At 38.1% G+C, this 15,785-nt stretch overlaps 1 protein-coding gene across 3 annotated transcripts in view; it reads left to right on the top strand.

Annotated features, from left to right (window-relative positions):
- The window catches only part of sema6cb (semaphorin 6Cb), a 163,273-nt gene that overhangs the window by 34,851 nt on the left and 112,637 nt on the right, over positions 1 to 15,785 (top strand). For all 3 annotated transcript variants that reach the window (XM_008430892.3, XM_008430890.3, XM_008430893.3), the window contains exon 3: positions 4,254 to 4,373. The gene's annotated coding sequence lies outside the window, so the exon portion shown is untranslated. The remainder of the gene's footprint in view (positions 1 to 4,253; positions 4,374 to 15,785) is intronic.

Below are 15,785 nucleotides of genomic sequence, written 5' to 3'. Positions count from 1 at the left end.
TTTGAGATGGACCGTATTTGGCAGGTAGCCACATTAGCCGTGAAGATGTGGATTGTGAAGGCCGTCGATAAGTCAGGGTCAGACTTCCACCTCCGCTCAACTCTCTGAAAACAGTTCCCACGCTCCCTGCTTTCAGTGGAGGGGAAGATGAGAGGAGGCATCTGCTCAGATAAAATCAGTATTTCTGTGAATTTTTTTTTTCTTTTCCTTTTCATTGTCCATTTTAATTCTTTGTCCATCACAAATGATCCCCAGACAGCCAGTGCCTTGAGATCATTCCTATGTTTGCATCTGCAGTATAGCTCCTACTATTGCTATTGTTCCAGTCAACACCAAAGGAAGGAAGTGTTGGGACTGCACTGACATATCGTACGGTAAAACGAGAATAATGCATTTTTCAGAAGATGAAAAATCAACCAACCACATTTTAAAAAATTGAACTGTGAAAACGTTATTGAGCTTAACCATCCCTGATTACTGATGATGGCTCAGTCATCAGAGTCAAACGCCAGCTCAAACCCATAAGATTTAACACATTTACAATCCAAAATGCTCCAGAATCTGTTCAGATATGCCCAGTTACTCATCTGCCAGTGATAACCAATGATCAGCTCTTATGTCATTGACCCAAATATGCATAAAAATATATTTTTTTGTTGTTTTGTTGTTGTTTTTTTCAGTAAACTTTTTCTTTGTATATTGTGACATCCTGCTGTGGAAATCCATACTTCATTACCCAGCTCTGTTTTTATTGGCATTTGGAAAAGGGGAAAAAAAAAGAAAAGGGAGAAAAAATGCGCCACCAAATTGTATCTTTAAAAATGTTCATAAACTCATAGACGATAGATGTACTAATGTTTGTGCTGCATGGTTGCGACCGTAGAGGCTCTAAACTCTGAGACTTGGTTGCTTTTCTGCAAACTTCACTGAAAACCTCTAAACATAAGTTTTTCTTTCCTTTGTTTCACCTTCTGCTTTTTGTCCCTTTTCATCTGACTTTGCCTCTGTTGTTCTGTTGTCTTGTTTTTCTGATTCTCCGGTAGCTCAGTGATTGTTAGTGACGTTTAGCGACTCTTCTTGGGAGAGAGCCCGCTCTCTTTAAAGCATCCCTGATGCTCCCCACCAAACAGTGACAGCAAGAAAATGTAAGCTGGCAGCTCACATGTAAACCATTCAGCTCTGTAGACCTTGAACAGGGTTCTTTCTTCTTTCACATCGGGCTTATTATCCATTCTTTTGTCTTTTTGCTGGTGCAGAGATTCTCTTGTTTTACTCCTGGAAGAAGAAGTAGAGAAAACATGGGGTTTGTGTCTGATTTCTCCCTCCTGTTCCTTTTCTTGCGATTTTCATTTAAACGTCTTTGAGTCAGACTCAATTTGATTTTTCACCTGTAAGACAGCCCTCTCCCAAAAATTGAAAGCTTATTAAAAAAGTTTTAGCTTACATTGTAATTAAACTGTCATGATTAAAACCCAGAATCCCTGCTAAAATCCACGGCTCTATTCTCACCTTCTCACTCCAGCAGAAGGGATTCATTTTCCAATTCACTAGCCTCTGTTTGATTAATTTTGGGTGAATCTTAAGGAAGCCAAATATTATTTCAATAACTTTTGTTTTTCATTAATTCAATATAAGTGAATATTCATGGATAGCCTTAGGATGTCTCTAAATCTTCAAAAAGACAAAGGTTCAAACAAACAGACATTGTTGTCTTCAAAATAAAAATGTAATGAGTGCTTAAAACATGTACTGAGTACAAAATTATGATCTAATTCTTCATTATTAAATCTTATTTAAGTGAATTAGTCTTTCTGATAGAAAAAAAATCAAGTTTATCAGAAAACCAACCGTTAAAAGGCTAATTATTCCTAGTTTAGCTGGATTTCCTGCTCTTCCCAACCTAAATCTGCAAGAACAATTGCATTTTACCAAAGACGCAAAAAAAAATGTGTGCCAAAAAATTATTACATGAAAGTGGAGATTCAGTTGGAAATCAATCTTGTTTCTGCACAAATGCACAGATTGCAATCTATTTCAGCTCAGAGGAGCAAAAAAAAAAAAAAAAAAAAGAAAAAACCCCAAACACTCAACTTGAAATTGAGCCATTCATCACAGAGTAAACCGCATAACTGAGAGGCTGCACGAGGGAGCAAGGGAAAGTTCGAAGAAATAGCTTGGGGGTACGGAAGAGAGAAGATGTTGCTGCAGGAAGAACAAACAGAAGGTTGGCCCCTTTCTCCGCTCTCCTCACGAGGATGTGACATTTCTGAAGGTGGTGTCTTGTCTTCTTTTAAATTACTTAAGACTTTTCATAAATATATAATTATGAAAAGTCTTAACCTAAATCTGCAGGGGCTAATTAACGTTCTGCGATATCCCAGCTGGAGGTGGACGCCCTGATGGCGCCTTTCGCTGTGTTTGTCCATCAGTTTGTTGACTTTCTGTAAAAGCATCTGCTCTCAAGTCCGCCGTCCCGGATTGGGATGCTCTTTGTGCGACGACAACAATGTTCAAGTGCGTTCTGCCTGTTTACCTCTGCCGGCGGTGTCAGGCCATGGTAACCATGGCGACAGTGTTGGGCTGAATCATTGAAGGTGTCTTAGCCCTCAGGGGAACACAGATCTGAAAGGATGCACTTTGTTTGCTGGGTCAGTTCTGATCCTTTGGCAAATGTCAGTGGGACGTGTCAGCAGTTTGCCATTGTTTTGTTGCATGCAGCACACAATCTGTTATGAAATCTCTATGTTGGAGTGTGAAAAGTTTATTTTCTGTATATTAAGTAACTATCATTATGTTTGTAGTTACATTAACTTTGACAGACTTTTGACTGAAGTTTGTTTTTGTCATAATTTATTCTCCTTCAATTATTTAAGTCATAGTCTAGTTTTAGTTTGTTGAAGTCAGAGAACAATGTGTTCTTTGCACATTTTTGTCATGAAATGAAAAAAAAAATCATGTTTGATGTTAAGAAAAAAAACTAGCTGCAGGCCAAGGGAAACAAGATCCAATCTCATGCATCTCATCCCACCTTCCCAATCAGCTAACATTAAGTCTAACTGGATTTAAGCTATTATTTTTGGCACATTTGTATTCATTAATGAAAATGTCAGTCATTTTTGTCATAGTTCCAGTTTGTCTGTGTGAGTTCCATGTACATTTATTCATTTTTAAACGAGACGAAAAGCTTGTTGATAAAAAGTGTCAACGCTTTTCATCAATAAAGTTAACAGACATGTCCTAGATGGTTTTAATGAGACTCATATAAAGAAATGCATATTCAAACATGGAGGAACCAAAATAATAGCTGGATATTGAAGAGTGGTGAGAGTTTGTAATTTCAGTCAGTGCGACAAATCATTTGATCAAAGTAACCTAAAAGTAGGAGAATAATGATGGTCATGTTCAGGAAGAACAGAAACGGCTTAATTTGCAGGTCAAGTTTTGCAGTGAGAAATTCTTTCTTGATTTGTTTTCTAAGGCACATTCTGTGTAAACTTCGTCAGTGCAGAGACAAAAAGAGCAAAAGAAACATGGGTAGCTTATTGCCATGTCTTTATGAAAGGGCATGAACTAAAATCAAGATGAATGGGGCAGCATTATCCCTGAAAGTCAGGAGAAAACAGTTGCATAGGCACTTGTATTACTGTTTTATATATTTATGAAGTGTTAAGTAATTTAAAAGAAGAAACTGTATGGGATGCATGAACTTCACTGTGAATCTGCATCATTGGATAAATTGACTTTTTGTGTTTTTTTTTTTTTTTTTTTTTTTGTCAAGTCCCTTGAGTCAAGCTTGGCATCATAAGAATAAAGTGAATTAAACTGAATTGCATTGAGTTTATAATTAGGGTCTCTCTGAATTATCAAAGATTTTATTTGGGATTTCCTTTGACTCGTCAGGCGAAGAACTAATGAGCTTGAGAGATTTAGTTTTGATGGTTAGAGGTCCTCCTTGTTGTCGGCTCAAATAAAACTCAGAATGTGAACTCTTGAGTGTTTTCACCCACCTATGGCAAATTCCACAGACATGTCATCCTCTTTGATATCCGTGATTGTGCACTCTACCTCAACTAAACAGTCTCTGAGTCTGTGGCTGTGTCTCTGTGGACCGATTCCACCGATCAATTCCTCAGCCCATCTGTCTGGCAGGCTTATTCACAGCGCTGCATCTTAGGCGAGACGAACCTTCGCTGCAGGAGTCTTCATTAAACCTGTCCTCTCTCTGCCCCTCCTCCTTTTCTGTTTCTCTGCAGGCCTGGGGGAAGTTAATGAGAAGATTCGATCAGCTGACACCCCCCACCTCGCTCCTCCACATCCCTTTGTTCCAACTATTATCTTCCTCCAATGCCAGCGTTGACTTGTGCACTTAACTGGTGAGTGGTGAGTCAGTAGTGGCTTAAACGTCACATGGTAACGAGATTTATTTTATATCTCATCTGTTTGCTTTATAAATTACTTCTTTGGTGATTATTTAACAGATTAGAAGAAGTTATTTGTTTTGTAAGCGTTTTGTTTTAACCTGTGTGTAATGTTTGTGATCACATAATTTTTCTAGAAACTTTTTGAGCAAGCTAAAGATGTGCAGAGACATTTACCATTGATAAACATTACAAAGATACTTTAATATAGTGATTTGGAATAAAAGGAAACTCAACATTTGAAGAAGTAGATAGTTGGCATTTCAAAATTAAACTAAAAAATGAAAATTATGCAGGCTCTTTAAATATGCTACAAAAGTTAATTTACTTTGCATTTTCTTTTTTCTAATGATTAAGACCATAAAAACCCTAAAATAATAAATACACATAACACATAGTGAAAAAGCCTGCAGTTGGCTTTCACTCTGAAGTTTACAATTGTAGATCATGTTTTTTTGCATTTTATTAACCAGCAACTTCATATTAGTTTCTCTAAAAATATTGCGCAGCTCATTTTAGATTAAAGAAGCATCAAACACATCGAGCAGAAGAGATGACCAGCTAGCTGGAAACTGAAAAGGAATACTAAATTTATTTTCAGCGAAACAACAAATGCAGAATGTTAATACTAGATAACACACATCAGTATGGCAGCCATGGCTACTAGTCAGACCAAAGGTTAAAGGTCAGTTCAGGAGTTTTTGAGAGCAGAAATTAAATAATCTCACACAAAAAATAAATATTTTTGTGACTTTATCAACCTCTGTTTTGTGGAGAACCATTTGGGCTGAACTTTAGCCATTGGATGTTGTGCATTTAGATTCTTCTAAGATAGAAGATGCTTCCTCCATCTTGTTATAACGGCCGATATTTACTGAGACCTACGGATGTTGTGATCTTGGATTTCAGAGTATGGTTATGTAAAAACTATCTACAGAAGAATAGACGTAATAAAGGTCCAAAAAGCATTTACCTAAGACTTTTCCTTTTAAAATCATAGAGTATCTTGGTTGTGTTAAGTTTTTCAGGCACTGCTTTTTGATTTGAGCTTAATCTTCTCTTTAATAAGCAACACTGTGAAATCTGTTGTGTTTTTACACTGGAGATAAGATTTAAATAACTTTAGAAACCAGTAAGCACCAGACAACGGCTGTGTCTTCACACGTTAAATCATAAATATGACTAAAGGATTATAATGTGGATGGATAAATTTAGACGCAGATATATACATAACATGGGCCAATATCTGAAGCCCTGTCGTTTGGACCTCTCTCTACCTGCTGCTGTGACATGTGGGAGGTGCAGCGTGATGGTGTGGCTCAGTTGTTATGCCAGAGAAAAGGATTTGCTGCTATGAATGGCAGCGGTAGCATTGTGCAGGTCTCAGCCTGCTGCTGAATCACAGCTTTAAACTAATTTTGAGGGTACAGCAAAGCCGTTGTGCTTTGTGCTCTAGCTCAGGACCTGGCTCATCCAACCGCTCGGCTCAACCTTGCATGCCAATTACCCACAACTCGTCTTTATTGTCGAGAGGAAAAGACGGTAAGGGAAAATATAGGCTTATTGGCTAAATTGTTGGGGTCTAAACTTTTCTTTGGTGTCTCTGTGAATTCATAGCTGTTACTCTAGAATGGTCATTTGCATGTCACATAGGAATTGTTAACATAAATGCATTTTATGTGAATTACTGCACTGAAATGACATGGCAACAGTTGATGCTCTTGACGAGACTTTCTAGACTCTGTTGTGTTTCTGGTCAGTTGAGTTTGGATTGAGATTGGTACTTTTGGCAGTGTGGGAAGGTACCAAATCCTGCTGATTACTGAAATCAGCTTCTCCAGAAAGCATGAAGTGCTCTAAAACGTCTTGGTAGACGCTATGCCCAACTTCAAAACACAGTGGACCGACACCACCAGATGACGTGGCATTCCAAATCATCACTGACTGTGGAAACGCCATAAGGGTCTCAAGCAATTAGGATTCTATGCCTCTTCTTGTTTTTCTCGGACTTTTTCTGGGAACTTAGTAACCAAAGTTAATTTTGATATAAAAGGACAACGTTGCACCACTAAGTAACAACAGTATGTATAGAAGGTCTAGGCCTAACTAGGATGTTCTGATATTGTGTCGAGTTTAAGGAAATGCTAAGTACAATGAATGCAACAGTGGTACCCAATATCCTGGCTATATCTGTGTGTGGTGGCTCTACAACAGAAGGTGGCCAACTCGTGGGTTGACTTTGCATTAATCACTACAAATCCCTGAATGCATTGCTGGTGGGTAGGAACCACAGCCCCTCCTTTCTTGAAATTCAACTGGCTTGAACCAATTTCCACCAAAGTAGATGAATGTAGAAAACTGAGCTTTAATGAATGTCGTCTTTATGAACTTGTCTTTGTCACTACAAGGCATGAGCATGAACGTTTATGGATTATATTTAAGGACATAAAATTTATTAGCATGTGAAAAAAGCTACCATTGAAACTTGAACTCAGAGGGTTTAAAACAAACATAACTTTGGTTATTGTGTTCAACTAGATGCTTCATGGTAATATCTGAACATTTATTCATTGGAGGTTAGTCCAGGAGTTTGTCAAAGAGGGTTTGACAACATAGAAACTCCAGCTGTAATTATTGTCTTTTAAATCTCTTCTAAACTCTTGAATCTTTGCTCCACAGTTCTCTCAAGCTGTGGTTATTCCTGTTTCTTATGAATCTTTTGCTACCACAGTTTCCCCGTTTCACTTAACCTTCCATTAATATGCTTGGACACAGAGCTCTGTGACCAGCCAGCTCTTTAGCAATAAGCTTTTGTGGCTTCTGGAGGGTGTCGATGACTGCTGGACGACTGTCAGCTCAACAGTCTTGCCCACATTTTTGTCATAACATAAAATTTCTGAAGAAAAATTGTGGTTTTATTGGTTTTCTGAAATCAAAAGAATATATTTTTTTTTCTGTTTTCTGTTTCTGTGTAGTAAACCTGATACACAAATTTGAATTTTTTTAATTACTTGTTTTTTGATATCATGATTTATTGACAGATTTTGCACTCTCCTACCATTTCATATGTTTGTGATTAAAAGTTTGGTTTTGGGTTATATAAATATCCTGAATTCAGGGTTTTTTCTCTCCTCTGGCCCTTTCACACAGTCCCTGTTCTTTCAGGATGTCAGCTTACACTTTCCCCCTACATTGCACCTCACATGGAGCAGATGCAGCAAAAATGATTTAAGGAGTTGGACCTAGATCCACATCAGTAGATGTAGAGAACAGAAAACAAGCAGAATGTAATCCAGTTGGATGTTCTCACTCTGCAAATCTGATTCCTTCGTTTGTTTTCTGCTGGAATGGAGCTTCTGCGTAGCGTGACCAACACCACTAGTGAACATGAATTGATTTTAGTTGGGCTCCTTTTCAGTTATGGTGAGAAAATATAAACAGCTTAAAGGTGTGTTTATGTTATGGGCCAAATACAATCATGACTCTGCTTCTTGTAACTACATTGGATGGTGGTTAGTTAAAATGTCATCAGGAAATCCTGACCTGAGGCCTTTTCAGGCTGCAGTAGGAAAACAACAGCTGCTTCTTGCTCCAGACATTTGTCTGCTCTGCATCCAGCAACGACACTCGCATGATGAGACTTCTGCAGCAGCAGAGACACAGAGTTCAGGTTGCTCTTACCCTCATTGGCTGCTATTTCACTTCCATTATGTCAAACTATAAAGATAAGATAGAAATAGGCATTACCTTGGAGTGGTGATTCTTTTGGTTGGAACATTATTTTATATCATAGACATAAGGACTTTCAGAGAAATCGCTTCTTAAAGTGTAAATAACCCCCAAATCAACTTTTTTTTCTGATAAGCTATCTAAATCATTTATTTAGGATTCTACGTTTATGTTTCTTTGTAGGTTTTGACATTTCCTTGTAAATTTGTTTTGTTCTGCAATATTTTGTCTGACGCTGTCTCGGTGCTGGCCTCTTTAGGTTGAAAGATGACTACTATAGTTGAGTTTTCCTATTCAAAACTGTACAGCTTTTCGTCACTCACTAGCGAGTTTGACAAGCATTTACAATGTGGATAGAGTGGAATGGGTCTCCTGCTCTGACTGCTGGCAGCAGTATGCTGCGGGACGGACGGCTGTGTAAGACTGTTTAGGAAGCTCATTGCAGCACACATTTCTTGAGCAGGACAAATCGCAGCTGCAGAACAGCCAGTCGCATGTTGTTGGAAAAGTTGGTTGATTTGTCACTAGTTTCTTTTTTTAATAAGTCACCAGAGGAGTCTGAAAAGTCACTAAAGACAATGACAAGGAGGATAAGTTGGCAAAAGGTTTCTGTCATCTTGACCACAGCCCCATGTACTCTTACCGCTCGTATCCACACTTAGCCATGCCCTGGATTGTCTCTTAGCTCCACCCACTTTGGTGGGATTTTTCAAAATTTTGTTAGAATATACCTTCAAATGGGGTTAGTTGCACTTTAAATTACTAAATAGTTCAAACAACATAACAAGATGGATCCCAAAACCAGAAGTTTCAATGCATCATTTCGCATTTTATGTGTAAAGATAATGGACTTTCCCTCTTCAACAAAGCTGTCTCAGAGATGCTAGCTCTTCTAGGAACCATTTTCCACAGTGGTTTCCTATGTTTTGAGCATTTTCTCTTCAGAACTGGTTAAACTGTGCAGTCTTCTAGGACATAATACTGGCAGTCTGTCTCCATGCATGTGGGGTTGGTATGTTAATGGTGGACTGCATTCCGATCCGCAGTACCCTGTCTGCACTACCCTGAAGGGATTCACGATTTCACTGTGTGACCTGCCACTTGTTTGTCTGTGTAATGCATTAAGATGGATGCAACCATCCCACTGTCAGATGATGAATTGTGGGCTGCAGAGAAGACTCTCTGCTATGTAAAAGAGGCTCTTGCAGAGCTGGCACTTTCATCAATCAGATGGGAGACCTCTGTAATGTTGTTACACTGCAGAAAAAAAAAAAAAGGCTCTGTTTATATGCAGCAGACGGTCGTGGACGGAGGGGCTTTTCATTCCGTTCAGATAATGTTTTTCCCCCCTCAGTGTAAAACGAAGCGTGACTCGGGTGCATTAATGAAACATTTATGGACTTCAGATCCTTGTTTTGGGCTTCAATCAAATTGATCCCACTGTGTAATCAGCTTTCTTCTTACAAGTGTGGCGCTGTGTCTTCCCTACTACTTTACCATTTTGTTCAGACAACAGTACCAAGGTCTCAATTAAAGTGACACCTGGAATCTCACATTCACACATTCCCATAAAAGCCTGACTGAGCTCCCGGTCGAAGAGCCTGGAGCTGCTTAGTCAACACATTAGAAGCCCTGGTGATAATTTTAGGCAAGGTGAGATGCTGCAGCTGAAGCGACTCTGAGTTACAGATGCAGGGGTATTAGTGGAGGTATTTGTGGGGCAAATAAAGGTGAACAAGGATTAATGTCAGATTTGTGTCTCAGAAGAAAAAAAACAACAGAGGTTGAATTTTACCTCTTTAACCTTTTGGGTGAAAGACTTTTCTAAGCAATAGTAGATATTTAAAATGAATATAGCTGAGGCTCAGCTATCTGTCTATGCTGGCATGCAAAACTTGACCATCTAAAAAATTCAAGATGATTTTAATATGTTCTCACTGGTCTGTTATTGACTGAGACTTTAGTTAATTTAAATGAGATTACAAAAATCCATGTATTTCCAACAACACAATTAGTAGAAATCTTGGGTAAAAACAGGGAAAAAACCTTAAAATACACATTATGTAGCTGACTAGTTTTTAAATATACATAATTTTATAAATTAATGAAATTATTGAGGAATTTTCGGTTAGTAATTAGTAATTCAACATTTCCTGTATTAGGCAAGATAATAGTCCAATAAATAAGAGACTAATGTGTTTTGAGTTTTTTCCTTTGACATATGGGAATAAACTGCTACATAGCTATAATTATAGACTGAGAAGATACAATCCTGGAACTATGACAAGTCTGGGCATGACTCAACTTTATTTTACCGCCATGTTCAGTCAGTCAGATGGAAATACAGTAAAAAGTCTGCAAAGAGAGTGTGATCTTTGGGTCATTAGGTCTAAATAAGAATTAGATTTAAGGCTTTTGTGTAGCTCCGGGTCAATTTGCCGGCATCGTGCCATTGTCATTCAGTCTTTTTCTATTTTCAGTTTGCAAGAACACCATTCAATTTCCCAGTACTAAATCATGTATTTATATGTATTTTTCTTTGTCGTCAAATAGTTTCTTGAGTTGTAGTGGATTATAGTCATAGAAAAGGTTTATAAATCAAATTTTATCTTATTGCGGCAGCATATTTGCAATAGTTTTGATTATGATCACATTCTGGACTTTTTGACTGTTTCAAAATATGCTAGATTGTGATCTGTGACCAGCACAACTTTTGTTCACATAATGATTATGCAAGATGCCATATTTAAGGTAGTTCATAACCTTTATAGGTATATTTCTTTATATATAGACCTGTATTTTTCTTAGAACCAAGTTATTAAAATCTGACATAAGAACCCTGCCGTTCGCTTCAGACTCAATAACATAGTTCCTGCTGAATTAAAACTATTCATTCACAGCTCCCAGGATCTCCAGCATTATTTTGTGCCTCTGATCTTCTTGCAGCACCTGCTGCAGCTCTACCGCTCTGTTCTCTCGTCTCCCCCTTCATGTTGCCACCCTCTCATTCTCTCTGCATGTGGTCGTTGAGTCGTAGCCGCTCTTAAAGCAGGAGGTGTGGTGTACCTCTAGCTGCTCCGACAGATAAGCCAGAGCCTGCCCACCTGCATTCCCGCTGCTCGTCAGCCGAACAGGCTCTCTGTCAGCGGCATTCATTCTGCATCAGGAGGTTGCCACATGGATGGATCGGAAGCAAACGCCTCTCCGCCTTAATTTTCATGCGTGATCGGGGAGAAAATTACATCCAATCTCCTTGAAACAAATGGTAAAAGTCTCAGAAGATTTAAACCAGTGAGTAGTTAGAAATCCTACCTGCGCCAGAAAGAGACGGAGATTTAGTTCATTTTCACTTGACCTTTATTTTCCTCTGGAGAGCCGACTTACAACTCTGGGAGAAATAGCAGTTTGTGTTAGAAAATAGCTCAAAAGTTAACTTATGGATTTGTTATCAGAAAAATAATAGTTCTTTTTTTTAAATAACTTTTAAAGCAGACCTCTTTCCTGCCTCAGTTTGATTTGAATAAAGATGAAACAGTACAGAGGGGGGGTTGCATTATATGCTATGATATTAGTTTGTATAAATCCACATTCAGTTTTGTTTTTTCATGTTTGTGATTTTTAGCATCTCTGAAGCTGCAACTTGTCTCAGGTGTAGATATGTATTGCAAAAAGACTCCATCCAAAAGACTGAATTTTGTATTAGTGTGCACAATATGTTTCCATATGCTAGCCAACTTTTTTGGAACATATGTTATTGTGAAAATAAATATGTTTCCTTGTGGCGTTGGAAGGGGCCTGCCACATACCAGTCTGTCCATGAAATGTGACCATCACATGTTATGGAAACACCGCTCCCTGTGAGCGCGCGTTTGTCACGCTTCTATGAGCACACAGACGTTTAGCCTTGCAATCCACTTTAATTGACTTGTTAGTGCAATAATGATGGTTATAACGTCAACTTGTCATCCTTGATCGTCCAATCTTCTCAGCTGTCAGCTTTTTATTCCCTAAACTGAACATGCTCTCTGCACGTTCACATGTGTCCTGTACGCTGAGAATATATGATGAATGTAGCATGTTGGCTGATTTACAGCTTGGAGTCGTGACGGAGCTGTATTTCTCTGCCTTCAGCCAAAGAATGGGGCTGATGTATGAAAAGAAAAAATGGTAAAGGTCAGTAATCAGTGGCTAGTTATTGTGCGGCAGATTTGAAAAGGAAATTGCTTTGTGGTGAAGACGGGGAACTGTATGTGTATGGATGGTAATGTTTTTATGTGCGAGATTGTGTGTTGAGTCTGTTTCCACAGAGGGTTTCTCTTGGCAGATAGTCTTCCGGCTGACCTGTCAGTGTTATTCAGCCTACGGGGCTGTGAAATGACCAACCACAGGGCTCACCTGGGGCCCCACAACCTCTTTCAGCTGTTCCCCTCACACCGCTGCTCCCTAACTTAGTTTTATTCCTTTTCCCTCTCCACTTTCACTTCCTCCTTGGTGCTTTACATCGACTCTCTACCCGCCATTCCTGCTCTCCTTTCACCTTGTTATGCAGGCTGAATCACTTCCTTTATTCCTGGGATGTAAATTTTCCTGTTTGGAGGCTGTTTTCAAGGGTTGAGGCTGAACTTAGGGAAAACAAACAAAGCTTTTCTTTTGATGACTGACACCTAGATGTCCTCAGTGTTTTTTTTTGTTTTTTTTTCACTAATGCATCATAAAATATTCAGAGATGCATCAATCCAATATTATCTGTATCAGTCCCGATATGGGGGAAAATAAATTCATAAATCTAGATTGGTAACAATATCCCCGTTCTATAAGATTTATTCAGTCTAATTCTCTGATGCTTTATTATTTATTTTACATTATATTTAGAATTCCTAATTGTACTTTCTGAGCCGTCAGAAAGATGGTTTGTTGCAGTTTATTTTTACATGTGTGACCAAAGTAGACAGCCTATTGTTTTTGTCAGTTTCTTTATTGTGTATTTTACCTTGGCTGTTATACTCCTAATTGCACTGAGGGAACATATTAAATGTCATTGTTTGACCAAGCTTGTGAAGCCATTTGTGTATTTAAGTGAGCTGTACTGGTGCAGAGTTAACAAATACATTTGTAATTCAGTAAATATATGTATGTGTTTTATTTATTTATTTTTTTTAAAAAGAAACATTTTACATCAACTCAGCAGTGTTGTTCTGTATTGCATCACTAGCTCCTTGCAGTTTTTCTGGACTATTGCTCTTGTAATCTTCACTATAGTTCCAACACCCTTCACAACCTTTTGATTGTTGTGTATTCACAGCACACTGTACTTTTTCAGTGATGTTGCAGAAAAGGATTGGAGGAAGGGAATCATCCTCATGGTGCGGACATCACCCAAGCTGACAAATGGGAGCCCTGAACTTGGACAGCTATTAGCAAACCGCTTAGGACTGAAACTAAGCCAGGCTGATTTTCATGAATCTCCATTCCAAAGCTCAGGCCTTTGCCAGACCACGGCATGGCTGTGGTTGTAAACACCACCTCATGCCCTTTCTGGCCTACGCTGCCATGTTTACATAGGACCGAGCTTCTGTCACTATTGAACAAATCCTCCAAAGACACAGTAAGGGGTGCAGGTCATTGCCTCATTTAACTGTCGTGACTCATTCAAATGGCACAAGACTCTTTAAACTATTGAAAACAAGGACTTTGACTGGCATGTAATATTTACTGCTCAAGGTTTACAGCCAGTTACTATGATATCAATGGGAATTTGGCCAAAGTCATTAAAAAAAAGAAACATAAAACCCACTATTTCATGCACATATCCTGAATTACAGCAGCCAAGGTTGATCCAGACTTTAATTAAGTTTTTTTTTCTTTTTCTGGGTGATATTTATTTGAAAAGTTTTTTTTCTTCCCCGAGTTAGATCAACTTGAATTTTTTTCAACCTTAAAAGTTTAACTAATACAAAACAAACCCGGTGAAAGGCTAGCTTCCCGGCCTTTGACTGGTCCCTTGTGAAGAACACCTCTGCCAGACATCAGCAAGGATTTTTCTTGTCTTTTACTGTTTTAGCTACTGCTCTTGTAAGGGAAATATTCTATTTTCCTTTATTCAGACGGAAATAGTAAGATGTGGGGAGGGCAAGTGGGCAGACGGAAAATTATTTTTAAAGCGGAAGAAATGTTCTCCAGCAGTTGTATTTAAGTCCATGAATACAAACGAGTTCCCGCTTGTACAGTGACACCCAAAGAGTTGCACATTTCCCGAGTTACCTCACATGACCAAAATATTTTTTTTCCTGGTTCTGTATTAATATTCTTAACAGTAGATTTTCCCTCAGCAGCTGAGTTTCTGATTATTCTTTTGTTTCTACTATTGAAAATCTTGTGAGGTTTGGTTCTTCAACTCATTATAGTAAAGTAATGTTCTTTTAACTTATAAAATATGGCATCAATCACATTAAGTAGAGTTTTCAGAAGTTTAAGAATGCATTTGGAACCAGTGTGATGATTTACATATTGAGAGTATCTAACATCATGAGATGTTTCAGAAACCTTTTTTAAGCCATAAGTTTGGCTCAGAACAACTTCAACCAATTTAAACTGATGCAAGAATTTTCTAAGTATCGACAGATTCCAGCTGGTGTCTTTACTCTATTTACCTCTTTGCACCTTCTAATGAAAACCTGAGTGAAAGTACAGTTGCCTTTGATATAAGCTTGTTGTAGAACTATTGACATATAGCACACTGGCAGTTATAGAGCTTATGCATCAAAGCAATGTTTTGCAAATCCAATATTACCCACATTAAAGGTAAAATGACAATTGTTGTAGATATGAACAACATATCTTCGGCAGCATGTCAGAGATATGTTGTGCAGCATTAATCCTGAACACTTTAGACCAGGATCATTCTGCAGAAATTGCATTTGTGGAAATCCTAACGCTCAAGTCATTGCAATTTCACTTGCAAGAGTCCAAATCACCTTAGCTGCTGTGATGCAAAGTAAGAGAATGCGACCCTACAGGAAATGGTAAGATGACACTGTAGATGGCAACCAGAAATGTGGTGCGACTGCTTCTTGCACAAACTCTCAAGAGCTGGTGGAAGACGGACTACAACATTGTTATTGAAACTCGGAAGAGGATACGTTAATGTGGATTAAACTTGGGACAGAATGGGATTTTACATGTTTACCTGCAACCTTGGCAGTGAGTGATTGTTTTTTGTTTTTAATATTTTACTATTTGGAGTATTGTGGTTTGAATAACTTAGGTTAAAAGCATTTGAACAAACCTTTAATAAATAAAATAATAATAATAATAATAATAACCAAAGTCAGACACCAAAGTCTCATCTGAGATTTTTGTGAGACAGCCTTCAAGAAAAGAGTTAACTGTTTGTTTGGTTTGTTAGAAGCACAGTAAAACTTCTATTTATTGTTGCACAGGCTTTTAGACTTTACAAGGTTTTATAGCTTGTACTTTTTTGCATAATTAGTGTTAGATCAGATTTTCAAACTTGGAAATCTGAAAGAATAATTTATTTAACTATGGCTTTCTTCTGTAATGGTTGTATTTCAAAAAGGTACATGTTGTACCTTTGGCAGTATTTTTGATTCCCAATTGAGATTATTAAAAACTTTATGT

This window comes from Poecilia reticulata, chromosome 16, assembly GCF_904066995.2.
Source record: "Poecilia reticulata chromosome 16, P_reticulata-male-v2, whole genome shotgun sequence".
Taxonomy (NCBI): domain Eukaryota; kingdom Metazoa; phylum Chordata; class Actinopteri; order Cyprinodontiformes; family Poeciliidae; genus Poecilia; species Poecilia reticulata.
The sequence above is the reverse complement of the archived record's forward strand: the minus strand, read 5'-3'. Positions and strand labels throughout refer to the sequence as shown.